This window comes from Stigmatopora argus, chromosome 2 (assembly GCF_051989625.1).
Source record: "Stigmatopora argus isolate UIUO_Sarg chromosome 2, RoL_Sarg_1.0, whole genome shotgun sequence".
Lineage (NCBI taxonomy): Eukaryota > Metazoa > Chordata > Actinopteri > Syngnathiformes > Syngnathidae > Stigmatopora > Stigmatopora argus.
Genome location: NC_135388.1, coordinates 415,001 through 437,500, shown reverse-complemented (window position 1 = coordinate 437,500; position 22,500 = coordinate 415,001). Strand labels below are relative to the sequence as shown.

The following is a 22,500-nucleotide window of genomic DNA, read 5'->3' as shown; positions in this document are numbered from 1 at the left end:
AGCCCTCGATAAGTCGCCGCGGACGGACGGGGATGTTTGCGTCGTGTCGGGAGACGGACGCCGTTTCGGCGGTTGACGGGACGCCACCGTGTCGTTGGGGGCGGGCGGGGACGCCGACGGCGACGACAAAGCGGCGGGCCGGCTCGGCGCGTTGCCGGGAATGTCGCCTTCTAATCCGGGGATAGGGAACCTGTGGCTCGAGGGCCACATGTGGCTCTTTTGATGGGCGGGTATGTCTAAAATCTGGCAACCGACGAGTCCCAAACGCATCAATAGCGCCTTTTTAATCAGCTTTTTTTTCATTGAACTTATAGCAATAGCCTAACAATTTTTTTTAATTAGATACTTATTGTCCTTTAAAAGTGTTAAAATGACACAAATAATGCACGCATTTATTTTTGAAATTTTAGGCACGGCTCTTAAGGAAATACATTTTAAAATATGCATTGTTTATTGCGCTTTAGCGGCCCAGCCGACGAGTGGTTAGCGCGTCGGGTTCACGGTTCTAGGGTCGAGGGTTCGATCCCAGGTCGGTCCTCAATGTGTTGACTTTGGGTGTTCTCCCCTGGCTTGTGTGGGTTTTCTTCAGGTAAACCTGTTTCCTCCCACATCCCCAAAACATGGTGGCCAGGCTAATTGTAGGCTAAATGGCCCCTGGTGATTGGTTGTTTGTCTTCTCGTGCCGTGTTGCGATTGGCTGTTCACCGATTCAGGGTGTTCTTCCCCCCCCGTTGCCTGAAGTCAGCTGGGTTAGGCTCCAGCACCCCCTGCGACATGGTACTCGGACGTTTGGTCGCCCGGACGTTTGGTCGCCGGACGTTTGTTCGCCCGGATGTTTGGTTGCCGGGCGTATGACAATATGACAGAGAGTTTACTGTTGAAACCAGCTCTCAAAATTATATTCACCTGGGCGACCAAACGTCCGGCGACCATACGTCCGGCGACCAAACGTCCGGCGACCAAACGTCCGGTCACGCTGCGACCCTCAAGCGGTCCAGAAAATGAAAGAATGAAACAAGTTGCTACTTTGCATCATTGTACGAATTCTCTTTTGATGCGAAACGCACTGTAAAATCCACCCGCTTGCTTGGAGTTAATATTATGACGTCCGTGATGCGTCTTGGACGCGCTCCCCTAATTAGCATCCGTCGTCACGCTCTTGGCGTGGACCCCAAGCGCGGGACGGACGGCCCGCCGGGATTGGCGGCTTAAAACCACCCCCCCCCCACCCACCACTTCCCCATTTCCTTTGGCCCAGGTAATCAAATGACCACAATACGCCGCGACAATGGACGCTCGTAGCGAACGTCGCCGAGAATAGCCGCCGTTTCGTGTCGGGGGGGAGGGGCTATCAGATGAAAGGGCTGTCACAAAGAATTTGCAATCATGGCGTTGGCTCTCTTCCAATCAAAACAAAATGACAGCCAACTGCTTTTCCGTTGCCCAACAAAAACTGTCATCTCAGTTTCAACTTCATATCTTCATCACTCCCCCCCCAAAAATAATTTTTGAGACGATATGAATGAAAAACTTTTGTTCGATTTTTTTTTTTTAATCTTTTAGTTTTCTGCCACGGTTGGTCATTAGCTTTGACGGAAAAAAAGTCAAAATCACATTTAAATTGTCACCAAAGTCACAGGAAGTGGCCCAAAATGGTCAGAAAGTGACCAAAAATCAACAAAATGTGACCCCAAACCAACAAGTGTCCTGAAATCAATAGGAAGTCAGGCATGAATCCTACCAAATTAAAAGCAATTGATCAAATTAAAAAAACACCCTAAAAAGGCTCCAAAATCATCCAAAAGTAAGCAAAATAACAATAAAAGTGACCAAAACCAACAGAAATAAACCCAAATTCAACAGGAAGTGACCAATGAAGAGCAAGTTACCCAAAATGTACAGCAATTGTCGCAGGAATGCCCCAGAAAATAACCAAAATTCTACAAAAAGTGTCCTGGGACGAACAGACAGTGTCCTGAAATGACCCGTAGATTATTCCACCAAATCAAAATCTTCAAAAGTAACTAAAAATAAATAGAAAGTGACCCGTCAAGTGACCAATCAACCTAAAAATAAACATAAAGTGACCCGTAAGGTGACCAATCAACCTAAAAATAAACATAAAGTGACCCGTAAAGTGACCAATCAACTAAAAAAAAACGTAGTGAGCAATCAACCTAAAAAAACGTAGTGACCAATCAACCTAAAAATAAACAAAAAGTGACCCGTAAAGTGACCAATCAACCTAGAAATAAACATAAACTGACCCGTAAAGTGACCAATCAACAAGAAGTGACCCAAAAAATGCTCTAAAACCAAGAGGAAATGATCCCAAACGTACGGGAATGTGACAAAATGTACACGATTTCCGCCAAGGTGACCATTCGGATTAACATTGATGGTCAAAAAATCTTTCAAAATAAGAACGTTCTTAGATTTTGATTTATTTATCGGATGTCGATTATTGGCAAAAGCCACGACCGATCAAGATAGCACCGAAAAAAAACGATGTCGTCGTTACATCCGAAATTTACGTTAGGAAGTGGTTTGTCGTTCGTGGAAAGCTTCTTCCGCCAGCTGGCGGCGAGTCGGGTTCAAACGCCATCCCGAGGTCCGTGTTGGCTTACCAGAGGCCACGTGAACTTTGATCATCATTACAGACCAGTCAGAGTCACGCGAACGTGCGGCAGGAAATCTAATTACTGCTTCCTGTCTTTTCAAACTTGTCCTATATCCACTGCCCTTCGTCTCTGTGTGTGTGTGTGTGTGTTTGTGTGTGTGTTCGCGTGTGTGTGTGTGTGTCCCCTACGAGCCCAAAGAACAGACTCGTGTTATGTAACACGGAAGAAACGCTTTCGTCAGCGGACAGCGGCGTGTCGCTGAGACAACGCCGTTGTGTCCCGATCGTATTCACCCATGTCATTAATAATAGTTATAATGTAATAAATAATCGCAAAGATGGAGGAAAACGGATCTGTTCAGAGCTGATGCTTATAGACGGGCCAAATTCATAAAAAAAATGAACAGATGTTTCAAATGTTATTGTCATGTTGGTGACCTGGTAGATCGCGATCTACGTATTGATGACCTCTGATGGGTTCTTGCTCGTAGTTTGCACGGTTTCCTCGTTCTCGCGTGGCTTTTCTCCGGGTACTCCGCGTTCGTCGTAAAAACAAGCACGCTAAACTAAGTGTACAAGTGTATCAAAGTGGCGGCCCGGGGGCCAAATCTGGCCCGCCGCATCATGTTGTGTGGCCCGGGAAAGTAAATGATGAGTGGCGACTTTCTGTTTTAGGATCAAATTCAAATGAAGAGTATAGATGTATATTACATTTCCTGATTTTCCATCTTTTAAATCAATAATTGTCATTTTTTTTAAGCCATTTTTTCAATTTTTGTTCAAAAATCATTTTGTAAAATCTAAAAATATATTTAAAAAAAACTCAAATAAGCATTGTTATAGATCTATAAAAAACGGAATATTCAGGGTTTTTAATCCAGTTCTTTTAATCCATTTATAAAAAAATATATCTAAATATTAGATCTAAAATTGTTAAATTCCCTGATTTTCCCCCCCTTTTAAATCAATAATTGTAATTTTTAATCCATTTTTTCTGTTTTTAGTTCCAAAATAATTTTGTAAAATCTAAAAATATATTTAAAAAAAGCTCAAATAAACATTGTTTTAGATCTATAAAAACAGAATATTCAGGGTTTTTAATCCAGTTTTTTTATTCCATTTATAAAAAAAAAAAATCTAAATATTATATCTAAAATGGTCCGGCCCACGTGAAATCCCCTCAGCAAAATCCGCCCAATTTTAGTTCTACTAAACACATTTTATTACTATTAAACCACTAGTTATGTGTTACTTTGTTAACAGAAGGCAAATTAGAAGAAATCAAACATTTTTTCCAATCCAATATCCTGTTTTTGGTGTTTTTTCAGAGGGTTGCAACAAATTAATTTGTTTTCCATTCATTTCAATGGGAAACGTTCGCTCAAGTTACGAAAACCTCGACATACGATCTCAGTTCCGGAACCGATTAAGCTCGTATGTCGAGGTAGCACCGTACACACAAATCATCTTTCAAGTGGCTTTCCCGGCGTGAAAGCGCCTGTCGTCAATCGATTGTTCCTGCGCGACCAATCCATCGAGTGCTGTGATTTCCCCGCGCCTGCCACCACCGACATCCTCACCTTCCCCATTCGGGAAGTCGTTTTGTTCTTTTGCGTGCTGCTGTCTGTCTTTCTATCTGCTGAGTGCTGTAAAAACAAATCTCACCACTCGGGATAATATTTTTCCTCTTTTTTTTTTTCCCCCCGCCGTCTTCTTGGCGGAGGTCTCATGCAAAATGAATACGGGTGGCACATTTTATTGAAGTATGATTTAAGGAAGTGGGGCTGGGGGGGGGGGGGGGGGGGGGGTGAAAATGATGAAAATGCAGGACAGACAGCAAGGAAGAGGAGGAAGAGGAAGAGGAGGAGGAGGAGGAGGGCGTTTAGAGGAAGAGATCTTGTCATAAATTATTTTACTCATACGCGGCCCCGCCGATGTATGTTGGCTACGTGAATAATGCATCGGCCTCACGCATAATTAGGACAACAACGCTATTCTCCTCTTCTTCTTCTTCTTTTTCTTGGTGTGTGTAATGGATGAAGAGGCCACCTGAAGAGTAGAGAGGGATATTACATTTCCTGATTTTCCCCCTTTTAAATCAATCATTGTCATTTTTTAACCCATTTATTCTGTGTTTTTAGTTCAAAAATCATTTTGTAAAATCTAAAAATATATTTTAAAAAAGCTAAAATAAACATTGTTTTAGATCTATAAAAACAGAATATTCAGGGCTTTTAATCCAGTTCTTTTAATCCATTTATAAAAAAATATCTAAATATTAGATCTAAAATGGTTACTTTCCTGATTTTTTTCCCCCTTTTAAATCAATAATTGTCAATTTTATCATTTTTTTCTGTGTTTTTAGTTCAAAAATCATTTTGTAAAATCAAAAAATATATATTAAAAAAAGCTAAAATAAAAATTGTTTTAGATCTATAAAAAACGGAATATTCAGGGATTTTAATCCAGTTCTTTTAATCCATTTATTAAAAAAAAAATCAAAATATTAGATCTAAAGTGGTTAAATTTCTTGATTTTTTTCCCCTTTTAAATCAATAATTGTCATTTTTTAACCCATTTTTTCTGTGTTTTTAGTTCAAAAATCATATTTTAAAATCTAAAAATATATTTAAAAAAAGCTAAAATAAACTATGTTTGAGATCTATAAAAAACGGAATATTCAGGGATTTTAATCCAGTTCTTTTAATCCATTTATTTAAAAAAAAATCTAAATATTAGATCTAAAATGGTTAAATTTCCTGATTTTTTTTTCTCCCCCCTTTTAAATCAATAATTGTCATTTTTTATATATTTTTTCCTCTTCTTGGTGTGTGTAATGGATGAAGAGGCCACCTGATTGATCTGTGAAGAAGCTCTCTAAATGGCCTTCAACTGTGTGTGCCCTCCTCCTCTTCCTCCACTTCTTTGTTGTAGCGCGGCTAAATGATGCGGGCTATCATTTCCGCACCTGCGATCGTTTAGATGGGAAATAAGCAAAGGCAAAACAAAGCCGAGCAGAAGAAACAAAGCCATTGAAATACCACACCGACCGAGTCAAAGAAACCCAAGAAAGTCCGGTGAGCGCATTTAAATCGGACCAAATCAAGAAAATCCCAATGAGATATCCGTCAAATTCAGCCCAGCAAAAAATCTTTCAAATTCCCAGGCCCATGACCGGATGATTCGCCTAAAGACGTTTCGCCGACGGACGTTTGACAGACGGACAGGTCGCCGAATGGCCGTTCGTCCGAACCGAGGTTTCGCCGAAACGGGATTCGCGCGCTCGCCCCGCCCCCCGGATCGTGTGTGTACAAGTTTTTCAACCTCGGACGTTTGGTCGCCGGACGTTTGGTCGCCGGACGTTTGGTCGCCGGACGTTTGGTCGCCCGGACGTTTGGTCGCCCAAATAAACATTGTTTTAGATCTATAAAAACGGAATATTCAGGGCTTTTAATCCAGTTCGTTTAATCCATTTTTTCGGTGTTTTTAGTTCAAAAATCATTTTGTAAAATCTAAAAAAAAAGCTCAAATAAACATTGTTTTAGATCTATAAAAAAACGGAATATTCAGGGCTTTTAATCCAGTTCTTTTAATCAATTTATTTAAAAAAATCTAAATATTACATCTAAAATAGTCCGTCCCACATGAAATGGCGTTGACGCTAATGCGGCCCGCGAACCAACCCGAGTTTGAAACCCCTGCTCTTGATCATTCATAGGCAGCCATTCCTATAGAAATTGATTTAATGTCAAAAACAGCCAATGAGTGAACTTCCCAAGAAAAAAAAGTAGTAGAACAAGCCAACCCGCCCCAGAAAAACAACTCCAAACAAACGTAAACAATCGTTCACCTCCTCGTTGATGAAGAAGCCCTTAAAATGGCCTCCACCCAAACTCCCATACATCCATACGTCGCTTCCTCCTCCGCTTCTTTATCACATCCAAACGATCTCATTTGGATGCTCATCATCATTTCAACGTCAAATAAGCAAAAGCTAATGCGCGGCGGGCGGCTAACGCTAACGCGTGCCTTCGACGCGTATTCATTACAATCTGTCGCCACGCCGATTTCTTTCCGTTTTTTTCCCTTCCCGTTTGCCGCCATCCATCGTAACGCAAAGTGACGCCGAGACACGGCAAAGTAGAAGAGCTTATTATTTAATGTGCCTTTGCGCTTGTGTGTGTGAGTTTAGAGATAACACCCCCTCATCCCCCCCTTTTTTCCCCTTTTTTTTCGTCTTTTAAGGAGGAATTGCCTTGAAGCATTATCCCCCAGACAGGCTACACGGCTAATCTAGCGCTTTGAGCCATTACGCTACATTTATCTGTGACCTCTCTCCCGCTCCATCATTGCACTTTAAAGTCCATAAAAGTGTGTTTAGACAAAGATGAAGGCATTACCTGCTGGCTACCGAGCCCACACACACACTCACACACTCGTACACACAAGGGTGGGATATTAAATATCCTTTATCTCAAACGGGGGGGCGCTGTAAGCCGATATCTCGGCGGGCCCGCGGCTGATAGCGCACACTCAGGTGTAATAAATACACACTCTCAAAAGCATGATCTTATTTATTTGCTAAGGACAGATAGAGTTACAAAGTCACAGCGGGCAGGACGGGGGGGACCAGTGGTGGTGGTGGTGGTGGTGGTGGTGGTGGGGGCGGGGCTTTATCGGACGGACTTTGGCTAAACCTGGGCTAAGGGAAACAAACCGTCCCGAAGCGGAGAGGCTGGTCGTGCCCAGATTTTAGAACGGGGCTACCTGACTTGTGAAAAGTGAAATTAAGACAAAGCGATGCCCGGAATTGGGAAATGGTGATTGGACCGAGACTTTTGAGAATCGAGTTCGAGACCTTCAAAATGTGTATGGTCTCGAGTTCGGGACACAACGCTAGCTTAACTTAAAGCAAGGGTGTCAGACTTGGGTTGGTTCGCAGGCCGCTTTAACATCAACTTGATTTCACGTGGGCCGGACCATTTTAGATATAATATTTTGATTTTTTACATTTTTATAAATGGATTAAAAGCCCTGAATATTCAGTTTTTTATAGGTCTAAAACAATGTTTAATTTAGCTTTTTTTAATAAATATATTTGTAGATTTTACAACATGATTTTTGAACTAAAAACACAGAAAAAAAATGGATTAAAAAATGACAATGATTGATTTAAAACGGAGAAAATCAGGGAATTTAATATACAGCTATACTCTTTGCATTTGATCCTAAAACAGAAAGTCGGCACTCATCATTTACTTTCTCGGGCCGCACAAAATGATGCGGCGGGCCAGATTTGGCCCCCGGGCCGCCACTTTGACACCTGTGGTCTAGAGCAAGGGTGTCAGACTCTGGTTGGTTCGCGGGCCGCTTTAACATCAACTTGATTTCACGTGGGCCATTTTATATGTAGCACTGAATCAACTTATGAACAAATTCAACTTATGAACAATCGCTCGGAACCTAACTCGTTCGTAAGTAGGGGAGCGTCTGTAATGGGGAAATAGAACAAGGGTACTCCTGAAATGGGGTCAACCGAGGTTGTCAGCTCTCTTCTTTTGCCAAAGAAGCATCGCTTAGCATCACTTGCGGTCCCACCTGTATCATCAGCACCACCGCCGGTCTTATCGGTATCTGCGCGCCGATCGATATCCGCCGCGGAAAGTCCACGGAGACTTCCACGACGGATCAAATCCGCGTCCGTGGGGCCACTTTCTCATCCTACTTTGCTTTCATTGGCGTGGTATCAATAGCAAGCATGCTACCTAAAAGGAAGCTCTTTTTTTCTCCTCTCTCTGTAAGGAGGTTAGCGCTGGAGACCCACTTTTTTCTCCAGGTTCCCCCACGTTAGCGGCGCCCCGCCCCCTTCCGATCCACACATCCCCCCGTCCACGTCCCCCCCATCCCCGTCACCCCTCCAGTTTTCATTACCTCTCGGAGGTCAGGCGACCGGGGAGAGTCTCCTTCCCGGCCCGCCGTCCCCCGAGCGCCGGCGAGGTCAATCCGATTAACCTATGGCGCCTTTCTTCCTTCATTACGCACTCCAAATTACACCTACTTACGCACCGGGGCCCCGGCTCCGCCCCCTTCGGTATATGGCCTGATATCTATTTAAAATCTAATCCCTTTGGGTGGATTTCCATTTCTCTTACGTTCCTGACTATCGCCTGGAGGAGCCGGGCGGGTGGAACCTGGCCCCCCGTACGAATTAACTCCACGTTCGGCACCCCCGGCGCGCGTTTTGTACTCTTACGGAAGACTCGAGGGCCCGCCCTGCCGTTCCCGCCGCTCTGATTTAGTTAGCCGCTTTGAGAGGTCGCCATTCGATCCTGGAAATCCAGGTGGGTTAAGGATTGGAAGGTGTTGGTTGTGAAATATGGAATGTATTTCTCTTGTACCGTATTTTAGATAGATGTCAAGCCTTAAACATACAAATGCACTTATATAAACCTTCAATATACTTATATAGGCCTTAAACATAAATTATAATACAAAATATAGCACTGAGCAACTTAGGAACAAATTCAACTTATGAACAATCGCTCGGAACCTAACTCGTTCGTAAGTAGGGGAGCGTCTGTATTCACCTTTGCGACGAGGGCGATCGTTAGCGCCGCCGCCGAACACGCCGAGGTCAAGCCGCAGCGACTTGAACGAGTTTAGCGCGCTCGCGACCCCCTTTGAGGAAAAAAAATGGGACACGTGAATAAGAGGAAGTTCTGTTTTGTTTAGTTTTTCTTTTCTTTTTTTACCTTTTTGGCGTGCGTGTATTGTTTGACCCTTTGAAAGTTCCAGTTTCCTTCCTGGCCGGCTCTCACTTTTTAAGGCCACCTTTGGTTGAACTTTCTCCCCCCCTCTCGTCTCCCCCCTCGTCTCCCCCCCCCCATCTTGTGTATCCAGTCCGGAATTACGGATGAGGATAATAATAATAATGTCATTTTGTAGCGGAATCCTGGTCATTACCTGCAGTAAAGTGCTTCTAATTGATACCAGCGGAGAGATAATGATTACAATGCCCTCCAGGAACATATTATTGCAATATTAACCTTTGTATATACTTTTATGCAGAGGAACCGGGCCACATTAAGAGACGTGTAAATCTTACTCGGGCGCCGTAATGCCATTAGAAAGCCATGGAGAGCGGGAGGGAGGCGTGCCCTTTCCTTGATCAAGTGCGCCCGCCCGAGATTTGGCGGAAAATGGATCACGCCCATGCTCGCTTTTAAGCCTTATGGACGTTCGGAAATTAATATCCATTCGTTTGGAGGAAAAGAAAAGCAAGGGTCCTCCACATGCACGTGGTAGGGACATTTAGCGAACGTTTTTGGACTTTTTTAAAGATAAATTTCGTTTTTTTTAGAAGGATCTGGAGATGCCACGTGGTTTTTAGCTAATGCTAACCTCAGCTAAAGTGGGGCGGGTGATGTATCATTTTTTCGGGTGCGGTCGATTGGTCGCCGGTCTTTTGGTCGCCGGTCGATTGGTCGCCGGTCGATTGGTCGCCGGTCGATTGGTCGCCGGTCGATTGGTCGCCGGTCGATTGGTCGCCGGTCGATTGGTCGCCGGTCGATTGGTCGCCGGTCGATTGGTCGCCGGTCGATTGGTCGCCGGTCTTTTGGTCGCCGTCTTTTGGTCGCCATCTTTTGGACGCGGTCTTTTGGTCGAGGTCTTTTGGTCGAGGTCTTTTGCAGTCTTTTAGTCGCCCCGACCGCGAGAACGGGCGACCAAAAGACCGGCAACCAAAAGACCGACGACCAAAAGAGCGGCGACAAAACAAGGTAAAACAAGACGGTCTACGCATGAATAAAAGCCAACAATGGCCATGAGAGGGTAGAAGAGTTTGTATGTACATGCGTTGTCCCTTTAAGAAGCGACGTCAGTCAGTCGGTCTTCTTAACAAGTTCTCCAACAAAAAACAATAAAAGTCCGGGAAATTTGGAGCTTTTCTTTAGCCTAATAATTAATAGAGCATTAAGTATGACTAAATAATAATTTGCAGTTTGTATTTAGGGAATTTGAGCAACCATTTAAATGGTAATTATCACTAAAAAAACGGAATATTCAGGGATTTTAATCCAGTTCTTTTAATCTATTTATAAAAAAAAATCTAAATATTATATCTAAAATGGTCTGGCTCGTATATTAAATTTACATTTTCCCCTTTTAAAATCAATAATTCTCATTTTTAATCCATTTTTTTCTGTTTTTAGTTCAAAAATCATTTTGTAAAATCTAAAAATATATTTTAAAAAAAGCTAAAATAAACAGTTTTAGATCTATAAAAAACGGAATATTCAGGAATGTTTATCCAGTTCTTTTCTTTTTAAAAAATTAAAATGTGTCATTCATTAAGGGTGCGCCTTATAATGTGGTGCGCCTTATAGTCGTGAAAATCCGGTACTAAAGAAATGGCAAAAAAATTGAAGGCAATTTGAAGGGTAGGGCTTATACGCGAGAAATCCGTGGACCAAATTCCTTTCCTCGGCGTCCATCTTTTGGCGGTCGGCGTTCCGGCGCACAAGTCAAAGTGCCACACGACAGTGGTGACATTATGCGTGCGCTTACTTGCACAGCTGCGGTGGCTGGCGCTTGCTCAGTGGCGCCCCCCCCCCCCCATACGACCCCCCGGCCCCCCTCCAAATAAACAAGCCAGCATCCTAACCAGTCTATTTTTGGATGCCTGGCGCATGCTAATTGGCTCCCAGTGACACCAAGACGCTCAATTCCATCAGCACATCTGCACGCCTCTTTCCGTCGTCTTCGTTCGTGAAGACAAACATGTTGTTTGGCAGCGACGGCCGACTTCACGGGAGCAAATATTTGACTCTTATTCGCTATCTTTGCCTCTTAAAAGTGACGAGCGCCTCCGGTTTGTCCTTGACGCGTCCACTCGGGGAAACTTTCCGACATTTTTCCAGTCAGGCGGCCTTGAGAGGCCCTCCTGTTTGTTTTTGACCGTCATCACGCCGCTTTACTTTTTTTTTTATACGAGCCTATCATATTTTTTGTTGCTTTTTCTCCAGTCGTGGAAATGGATAACGGGAAGTTTCACTCCAGTAGACGGCTACTGTACTTTTTGGGCTATAAGTTGCACAGTTAAAGGGGAAAAAGTAGATAGTAGTTGTACGTTTTTTTTCTGTATAACATGTAACTCGAGCATGTCAGACTCACAGTTTTGGGGTTGAGGGTTCCATTCCAGGTGGGTCCTCACTGTGTGGAGTTTGCATGAGCTCCCCAGGGTGGCATGGTTTTTGTCTGGGTACTTCGCTTTCCTCCCACATCCCAAAAACATGCAAGCTAGGCTAATTGTAGGGTATTTTGCTCCTAGCTAAGGAGTGATTGGCTGCGATGGGATAGCCACCAAGTCTGGGTGCCCCCTGGTGGTGGTGGTGCCCATAGTTGGCTGGGATAGGCTCCAGCACCCCCCATGAATCTTGTGAGGATAAGCCATAGGTGTCAAAGTGGCGGCCCGGGGGCCAAATGTGGCCCACCGCATCATTTTGTGCGGCCCGGGAAAGTAAATGATGAGTGCCGACTTTCTGTTTTAGGATTAAATTCAAATGAAGAGTATAGAGTTATATTACATTTCCGCATTTTCCCCCTTTTTAATCAATAATTGTCATTTTTTAATCCATTTTTTCTGTGTTTTTAGTTCAAAAATCATTTTGTAAAATCTAAAAATATATCAAAAAAGCTAAAATAAACATTGTTTTAGATCTATAAAAAAACGGAATATTCAGGGATTTTAATCCAGTTCTTTTAATCAATTTATTAAAAAAAAAATCTAAATATTATATCCAAAATGGTCCGGCCCACATAAAATCAAGTTGACGTTAATGCGGCCACTTTCCCGTCCGAAATATATGATACTCTAACCCCCCCTCTCACTATATCCACGTATAAGTTTGAATCGAGTTTCGAGCCACATCATTGGACGTCTATCGGCGTCAACGACGGCCGACGAGTCGAGTCACGGTTAAAACAATCGTCCCGTATCGGGCGTCCAACGAGTTTAAGCGGCGGTCCGTTCGTAAACCAAATAAGAGGCGACGTTTGTTTAACTGGGACGGCGCTAAGCACGGTCTAAAAAATGAGTCCCCGACCAATAGATCCATCTCAATGCCGGTCTTCCCAGCGGGGAGCGGTCGCCGTCCCACGGGAGGAAGACGCGAGCAAAGGCCACGGGAAGCCGGGAGTAATCGCGCGCGTCCAGCGGAGGTCGGCGCGGGTCTACAGGTTGTAATTATGCGCTAATAGCCACCGAGGAGGTCATTTGGCGCCATTAGGCAGCGCCTGTAGGTCGTTAGCGGCCCACGGCATCAGCCCGCCTCCTTAATGCTCCCCGCGAGGCCGTTAGCGCGCTGTCGCCGGCCAGCTAGCTGCCTCGTTAGCGCCATTAGCAACCAATTGATAGCTAATAGTAAAATATGATGGCGCCGGGAACGCGGCGAGAGAGAAAGCGAGAGAGCGGACCGCTCTGATTGGAGAACGCCATAAACGGGGGAAAAAGGCAACATTTTTGCTGACATTGGCCAGAACTTTCAACTTAAAAAAATAAATGTTTTGTCATTTGTCGTCGATATCCGAGACCGTTCTTTATTAGACTGGCGTGCAAGATTCATGGTGAATTGTGACGTAACTTATGACTTTTTTCTTGTGATATTGTAACCTCAAGACATTGAGGATACCATTGGTGTCAAAGTGGCGGCCCGGGGGCCAAATTTGGCCCGCCGCATCATTTTGTGCGGCCCGGGAAAGTAAATGATGAGTGCCGACTTTCTGTTTTAGGATCAAATTAAAATGATAGATATAGATGTATATTAAATTTCCTGATTTTTCCCCCCTTTTAAATCAATAATTGTCATTTTTAATCAAATTTTAATCATTTTTTCTGTGTTTTTAGTTCAAAAATCATTTTGAAAAATCTAAAAATATATAAAAAAGCTACAATAAACATTGTTTTAGATCTATAAAAAACAGAATATTCAGGGATTTTAATCCATTTATTAAAAAAATCTAAATATTAGATCTAACATGGTACGATATATATTACATTTCCTGATTTTCTCCCTTTTAAATCAATAATTGTAATTTTTTATTCAATTTTTTTGGTGTTTTTAGTTCAAAAATAATTTTGTAAAATCTAAAAATATATAAAAAAGCTAAAATAAACATTGTTTTAGATCTATAAAAAAAGGGAATATTCAGGGCTTTTAATCCAGTTCTTTTAATCCATTTATAAAAAAAATCTAAATATTATATCTAAAATGGTGAAATCAAGTTGACGTTAAAGCGGCCTGCGAACCAACCCGAGTCTGACACCCTTGCGCTATTGTATTATACTGCATTTTTTTAGCTTGTAATGTTTATCTCTGTAAATATGATGTCATACAACATGACCAGGCTAGGTGTCCAATTCCCAAATCCACTCCCTCAAAGACCCCAAACAAAATTGAAATTGACGACAGAAGCCTTAAAACGGGCCACATGAGGCTCTGGAGCCGCAAGGTCCTCATCTAGCGCCGATGTAAAAGATCTCAAAACAAAGTCAATAGGTGAATTTGCGGTCAAATTGCGATGCTGCCGTCCTGACGTTATTTTCCACGGCGGGAAAATGTTTGTTTGAAACGTGCCAAATGACTTGCTTCGCTCGCATCTAGGCAAACATTTGGACTTTGGTTTAAATTACCCGCCCGGCCCCAGATGACGCCACGTTTGGAATAATAAGCGCTCGCCCGTGATGGGATTTTTCAAAATATATACACACGGAGATTTGGCTGCAAAGAGGAAATGAACCAAGTTGTTCCCCTTCCCAAAAGGGGGCCGGCCCATCTCCAAAAAGTAAAAACAATATGTTTTCACTGCCTTTTCATTCCTGTGACGTTACGGGAAAGGGGCGGAGCTTCTAAACTCACTCCGACGTGATTGATTGACACGAATGTAGCCCCAAGATGGCGCAAAATTGGGAAATATGCACAAAATGACTAGAAAGGAAATGGGAAAAAATTTTTGTGTCCCCTTTTAGGATGAGTTTTAAGTTTGTTGCCCTACTCTAGTTCATAAATACAGATTCCAGTGCTTCTGCCTATGAAAATAGCCTGAATTTCTGTAAATAGGCTGCTAGCGTTGGCTACCGGAAGCAGCCCCAGACTCTTCTTTTTCCGGTTTCCGGTGCGCAGTGACTGCTGGGATATATAGTTCTTGCACGCTACACCCACACGCTAAAAACACGTTTTTAAAAAGGCAACGGAAGGAAAACTGAGTTGGCTTGTACTTTATTTAGACATTTTACAACTTACTCACGTCATCATCACCCACAAATCCATCAAAGTCCTCATTTTCCGTGTCCGAATTGAACAATTGTCCAAACGAGTCATCGAAAACGCTGACTTTTATACGTTCGTCCAGGCGCCCACAATCCATTCACAAATAGTAGCTAGCTAGTACCTAGCGTAACTATTCCAGCGCTGCCTTCCATGCTTCGTAAAGCTGTATTGATGTTGATGTCCAGGCCACAATCCATTCGCAAATAGTAGCTAGCTAGTAGCTAGCTAGTAGCTAGCTAGTAGCTAGCGTAACTTTTCCAACGGTGCTTTCCATGCTTCGTCATGCTGTGTTGATGTCGATGTATACAGGCCACAGTCCATTCGCAAATAGTAGTTAGCTGGTAGCTAGCGTAACTTTTCCAACGGTGCTTTCCATGCTTTGTCAAGCTGTATTGATGTTGATGTATACAGGCCACAATCCATTCGTAAATAGTAGCTAGCTGGTAACTAGCGTAACTTTTCCAACGGCAAGCTGTATTGATGTCGATGTATACAGGCCACAATCCATTGGGTGTATTGACAAAAGAACTACTACATATCCCAGCAGTCACTGCGCAGTACTTTGTCTACGGGAAAATAGTACAGTCGGTGTACCCTATCAACTGATTCATTTTATTTTATCGTGATAACAATTGTAGTATTGGTCCATATATAAAGCGCACTGGATTATTAGGCGCCCTGTCTATTTTGGAGAAAATTTCAGACTTTTATATGCGCCTTATAGTCGGGAAAATACGGTACATATCCCAGCAGTCACTGCGCAGTACTTTGTCTACGGGAAAATAGTGGAGTCAGTCGGTGTACCCTATCCACTGATTCATTTTATTTTATCGTGATAACAATTTTAGTATTGGTCCATATATAAAGCGCACTGGATTATAAGGCGCCCTGTCTATTTTGGAGAACATTTAAGACTTTTATGTGCGCCTTATAGTCGTGAAAATACGGTAAATGAGCATATCGGCCACATTGTCTTGCGTTATGGCGTTTGGTCTTTTTCGCCTTGCAGTTTGGTGCATGTCAAGTCTAATTTTGGCACATATAAGCTGTATCCTTTTATTGCGTGAAATACGGTAACTTGGAATGGCCCAAAACAGGCTAAAATGGCGACTTTAAATCAACATTAAGACACCAACGTGGTTGGCTTTCTGTGTCTTTTCGGACAGAGCTCGTTACGACTTTTTTTAATGCGTCTGCTTCCGATAGACAAATCCACCGAATTTCGTGTTAGTTTGCCAAAGTGCTTCTGGGGGGCTGAATTTTGGAAAGTAACAACCTTGAAGGAACAAGGCCATGTTTCCTAAAATGGCGAGTGTTGAAATGGAAGGCCGTGGTGCTTTTTACGAGCACGACTTCTTCCGACTTTTGAAACACTGTCGAAACGGCGTGTGCGGCGGCAAAGACGCTCTTTTTTACGACGTGCGTGCGTGCGTGAATGGGGGAGGCGTGGGCGTTGATTTAGTGAGAAAATAAAGCAAAAGTCACCCGATCATCATCATCATCATCGTCATTCCAAAAGGGAGCGCGGCGTCTAGACCTCCCGTGCGCAACAATTCTTCATCAATTGGAGTCAGCTGTTTCCGTTCAGCTTTTAGATCATCTTTTTCTTCTTCTTCTTCTTCTTTTCGTCCTTGTGATTTCCATTAAAACACTTATTATCGTGGGATACTTTTTATAAATGGATTCTATCTTGTCCCGAGAAGACTCGGATCTGTGAAGAATATATGCTAAACGGGGGGCAGGAAGATTTTGGATTGACCATTTTATTCTCTAAATTTAAAAGCAAAAATAAATGAGTGCATTTTTTGTCATTTCAACACTTTTAAAGTACAATAGTTAACAGTTAAAAAACTTTGAGTATCCATATCAAGGGTGACAGACTCGGGTTGGTTTGCAAGCCGCGTTAACGTCAACTCGATTTCAGATGGGCCGGACTATTTTAGATATCATATTTAGAATTTTTTTTTTTATAAATGGATTACAAGAACTGGATTAAAATCCCTGAATATTCCATTTTTTAAAGATCTAAAACAATGTTTATTTTAGCTTTTTTAATATATATTTTTATATTTTACAAAATGATTTTTGAACTAAAAACACAGAAAAAATGGATTAAAAATGACAATTATTGATTTAAAAGGGGGAAAATGTCAATTTAATATACAAGCCGGACCATTTTAGATATGATATTTAGATTTTTTTTTATAACTGGATTAAAAGCCCTGAATATTCTGTTTTTATAGATCTAAAACAATGTTTATTTGAGCTTTTTTTAATCTATATTTTTAGATTTTACAAAATGATTTTTGAACTAAAAACACAGAAAAAAATGGATCAAAAATGACAATTATTGATTTAAAAGGGGGAAAATGTAAATTTAAAATATAGTATAAAATATAGTTTGACACCCTTGTTCTAAATACAGTGTAAAAAGCTTTAATCTCAACTCAAAAGTGTACAAAACAGAACCTTACAAGCCTAACACTGGGAAAAATTGAACACGCCGAATGGGTCCCATGCCGAAGAAAAGACGACGTAACCAAAGACGTAAAAATAGTCGCACAACGCACACAAACACGGGCTGTAAACATCCCAGACGACAACGGATTTGGTACATACATGTGTTGTCCCTTTAAGAAGCGACGTCCGTCAGGGTCTTAACAAGTTCTCCAACAAAAAACAATCAAAGTCCGGGAAATTTGGAGCTTTTCTTTAGCCTAATAATTAATAGGGCATTAAGTATGACTAAATAGTCATTCTCAGTTTGTATTTGGGGAATTTGAGCAACAATTTTAAATGGTCATTATCACTTACCTTCCAGGCGACCAAAAGATTGGCGACCAAAAGACCGGCGACCAATCGACCGTGTACCAGAAAAGGTCAGTGGTTTACCCGCAGTTTAAAAAAAAATTCTGACCAACAGTCATCATTGTTGAACATGTTAAATATTTGTTATAGCCAATGAGAAAGCGCTATTAGGGACAATTATTGTACTGAATGCATGTCCCATAAGTCAATGGAAATGGTAAAGTTGACAAGGAGGAAGATTTGCGTGAGTGCGTTAACATACGTGTACCGTATTTTCTCGACTATAAGGCGCACTTAAAAGTCTTAAATTTTCTCCAAAATAGACAGGGCGCCTTATAATCCAGTGTACTTTATATATGGAAAAAAATTCAAATGTGTCATTCATTGAGGGTGCGCCTTATAATGCGGTGCGCCTTATAGTCGTGAAAATACGGTACGCGAAGTGTATTATCGTTTGATTTCTTCTTGACTTCAGATAGCTTGATTTCCCACGGAGGCCTTTTGTAACCTGAACATTTCGTAAGTAGAGACGTTCGTAAGTAGAGGTACTACTGTATATAAGTCGCGCTGGAGTACAAGTCTCATTTTTGGGAGGGCGTTTTTTTTATCGCATTAAAAACCGAGAACAAAGATGTGAACAACACGCTAAGGAGGCACCAGTTATTTATTTACAGTATTTTCACGACTATAAGGCGCACGTAAAAGTCAATTTTCTCCAAAATAGACAGGGCGCCTTATAATCCAGTGCGCGTTATATAGGGACCAATACTAAAATTGTTATCACGATCAGATTTGTAGATTTGACAAACGGTTGGTAATCAAATAAAGCCGTAGGGGAGCGTCTGTATTAAGTTCCGAGTATGACCAGGGAAGGTGTTTATTTAAAGCAGGGAACGACACAGTCACCTCTAGAACCGGCTGAAACCGAGTTTGAGCGCTTTATCCTACGATAGAGAAGACAAGATGGAAAAAAAAAAAACGGCGGTGGCGTCGGACAAGACGCCCGCCAGCGAGACGCATCGCTAAACGGACACGCTAATCCCGAGTCATGCGTGGCGTCTGTTTCGGGATCAGGTGCTTTTGTGGCGCACTTCCTCTCCGAGCCGCGTTCCCATCGCCGGCGCTTTGTGCGACCTGTCATCCGCTCAAAGGCTCGCCGGCGGCGCTTCAAAAGGAGGCGCGAAGGCGCCGCTCATCCATGGAGAATGGGGCAAAGGAAACCCCCCCACCCCCAGAGAGCCCACCCTATCGGCCCCCGTAGACAAAGTCTATTGCTTTTATTGACGTGGGCTCATTCACGCCACAATTTAAAAAATAAAAGAGAGAGAGAGAGAAGAATTTGAGAGCATCCCCGGGAATTCCTTAACCGATCTTTCAAAGGACTTTTTTGGACGGGTTCGTCGCGTCTTGGCGTTTGGCGCCGTTTAACCGCGCTTTTAGTCGATGGCGGAACGGAAAACGCGGAGTTTTAGCGAGTCGTTAGCGACGTTAGCGTCCTGGTGCTAACTCCTTTTAAATATTCCAAATGAGAGAAAGAACTGGCAAATGTGCTTTAAATTTGGCATTTATTTTTATTCTCTGTTTTAATGAGGTCAACATTTCAATCGATCTGGGAAATAACATGACAGATGAAATATTAGCTATTCTTGGAAAAATATTGAAATGACAAAAAAACGGACAACTATCATAATTGACATATTCATTGTTATATATATATATGTGTATATGTATATGTGTATACGTGTATATATGTGTGTATATATATATATATATATATATATATATATATATATATATATATATATATATATATATATATATGTGTGTGTATATATGTATGTATATGTATGTATATATATCTATATATATATAGATGGATATATATATATATATATATATATATATATAGAGAGAGAGATATATATAGATATAGATGGATATAGATGGATATATATATATATATATATATATATATATATATATATATATATATATATATTAAAGACGATACAATGATCTGGGCAATACAATTGTTGGCAATCGGCTTTTATGATGCATAATTACAAATATAAATTGGACTGTCAATGTCAAAATGTTCCTAACTAACCCACAAAAAAATAATTGAATAATTCCGTCACAACGGCCACTTCATTAGGTACACCAACATAGTAAAAACCTATTCCCAATTTCACTTACGTCCTTCTTTTTCCAATTTTCAAGCCATATTTAATAACAACATTTTCAAGGTCCCTCTCAGAAAAGCTAAAAATAAAAAAAGCGCAACCTGCGTGATTTAAAAAGCATGAATAAGCAAAATAAGCTCCGTGGCATGAATCAAATGTCAAAGACGGGAACGCGATAGAACGTCCTCATTGGCTGTGCCATCTCTTCGATACAATTCCATTTTTTTGGCTTAATTTTTTTACTTTGAGTTGCTTTTGCGCCATGACTAAGCCGTTCCCCGTGCTGTATTGTGCAAAACATTTATCATTTCCCCAATAAGTCATTTCCATATCCACTATTATATAAGTGTCACTGACCATTCATATAGTCATTGTTTGCCCCCTTCCCTCCCCCCTTTCTCCCCCTTTTTGGGGGCTGCAGGGGGCTTATGAATATCCCCCCCTCTCCCCTTCTCTCCTTTTCTTCCCCCCCCCTTTTTTCTCCCCCTTTACTCCCCCCTTCGCCTATTATGTGTGTCCATTTCCGAATGCAATCCGATCGACATTTTGACTCTCCCGTGCGCACGCAGCCGTGTGAACCCGGCGTGTACGCGCATCGGGAACCGCCAATGTGTGTGTGTGTGTGTTGCGCTTTATGAAAAATGATATTGTTGTGAGTGGCCGTCATTAGGCGCCCACCACCACCACCGCCACCATCATGATATCATCCGTCCACAAAGCCCCCCATTCATCCATTCATGCTCGGCCCCGCGCGTGCACGTCCGCATAATTGCATTATCGGGCTCGGAAGCGCACGATATTTTCAAAATGAAAGCAAAGTTGCTCCTAAAAGTCAAAATGCACTTTAGCCTCCCTTTTTTTTCCCTAATCCGAAATAACCAGTCTTTTTTTATTCCTCTTTTTTTTTTGCTTGACGATGACAATCATGATGCTTTAATTATGATTATTATTAATGCGGGAGAAGGTGGGGACGTCAGAGGGGAGGAGCGTGTGTGTGTGTGAGCGCGTGCGCGCGCCTATCGGCGAGGCGGCTTATTTACATGAAATGCGCCACAAGGTTACAGTGCGCACATACACACAGACACGCATGCACGTGCGCACGCTCGCACGCGCACGCACGTCATCTGGAGCGCTCGCTTGCTCGCTCGCTCGCTCGCTCGGGACTTGTTTAAGCGCTCGCGCCGTTAAGCGACTCTTCTTTTTCTTCTTGGTGACCAGAAAAGGTAAGCCCTTCTTCCACTTGCACTTTTTCCTTCTTCTCCTCCTTTTCTGCCATTTCTTTTTCAAGGGAATTTCGCCGCAGACGCTCGCTCGCACGCGCGCCGCGCAATTTGGGATTAGTCAACCCCCGGGGGGAGTACAGGAATACCGAAGGTCAAAAAAAAAGAGAGAGAAAGTGGATTGTTTTTAATTTTTGGGTGGTTTTTTTTGTGCCCGTTTGGATCCAGGCGGAAAATTCCCGGTGCTAACGGACGGCGAGGCTCGATCCGCGGGACACTCGGAGCGAGAACGGAAGGATAGAGAGGGAGAGAGAGAGGGAGGGAGGGAGGGAGAGAGAGAGAGGGAGGGAACAGAGTGGCGGGGTTGGGGGGGTTCACAAGGACAAGATTCCCACGTCAGGTCGGGATGAGCGCGTGGAGCGTGGAAGCTCGCTAACAGGTCCCACGCGCACTTTTCGCCTCCGTCGCCGTGCACTCGGCAGGAACCTCAAAAGGTAAGGGGGGAACCAACGCTCCCTTTTTTTAAAGCCTTCCCATCCGTCCCGTTCGAGCCTCGGACGCTTTTTTCCCCGTTTGGCGAAGCGCCGGAACTTGAGCGAGCGAGCCAGACGGCGCGCGGCGGCGGCGGATAAAGTTGCGAGAAAGGATGACAGCGAGGAGAAAAGCGGACCCCCCCCCCAAAAATAAATAAAATAAAGCTGCCATTTAGCGGGCGTGTTTGACACGTTCGCTCGCTCAGGGTCTTCCGCTAAAGTTGTCCGAACGGCGAGCGCTGGGGGGAAAAGCGGGTGCTTCCTTCTCCCGCACTTGAACGTCTGCGTGGCCTCTCTAATCCCATTACAAGTGCGCGTGCCCTTTGACCCCCCAGGTCACGTGACTTGAACCCGCCACCGGCACCCCCGAGGGGTTGGCTCTTATCGCTTCTCAATCATGGAGATGGCGCGTGCGTGTCAAGATGTCAGCTCTTTGACGACGCCATTTTATCGTATTAGGATTTGAGTCCAGTCAAAATGTCGTTCCTTGACTCATTTAGCCCCTCCCCCATGGACGGGGTTAGAGGGAGCGATGATTTTTTTGCCGCCCGTCAATCACGCCAGGTGTCATTTTGCGCTGGCGGCGAATCCCGCGCGGCGGAACCCCCCCGGCGACCCCCCGGACCCGATAGGCGGGGGCGTTAATTATTAGTCAATGTCACGACGGCCACGTCGCTAACGGCGGCGATTTCCGCGCGACGTGTGTTACAAGTAGGCAGGAGTTTGCCCCCCCATCGGCTTCCCCGCCACGCCGCCGCCGCCGCCGTCGTCGCGGCGGCCTCTACCGTGTAATGGCGTGACCTCAAACTC

The 22,500-nt window shown here is 43.2% G+C and overlaps 1 protein-coding gene across 3 annotated transcripts in view; it reads left to right on the top strand.

The window, feature by feature from the left end:
* znf536 (zinc finger protein 536) overlaps window positions 1-22,500 on the top strand; it is a 278,695-nt gene that overhangs the window by 93,999 nt on the left and 162,196 nt on the right. The window contains exon 3 of one of the 3 annotated variants that reach the window (XM_077620102.1): window positions 17,768-17,825. The gene's annotated coding sequence lies outside the window, so the exon portion shown is untranslated. Of the gene's footprint in view, window positions 1-17,767; window positions 17,826-21,017; window positions 21,161-21,538; window positions 21,652-22,500 lie in introns of those variants that run through there. The other 2 variants (XM_077620101.1, XM_077620100.1) reach the window with 2 other exon arrangements.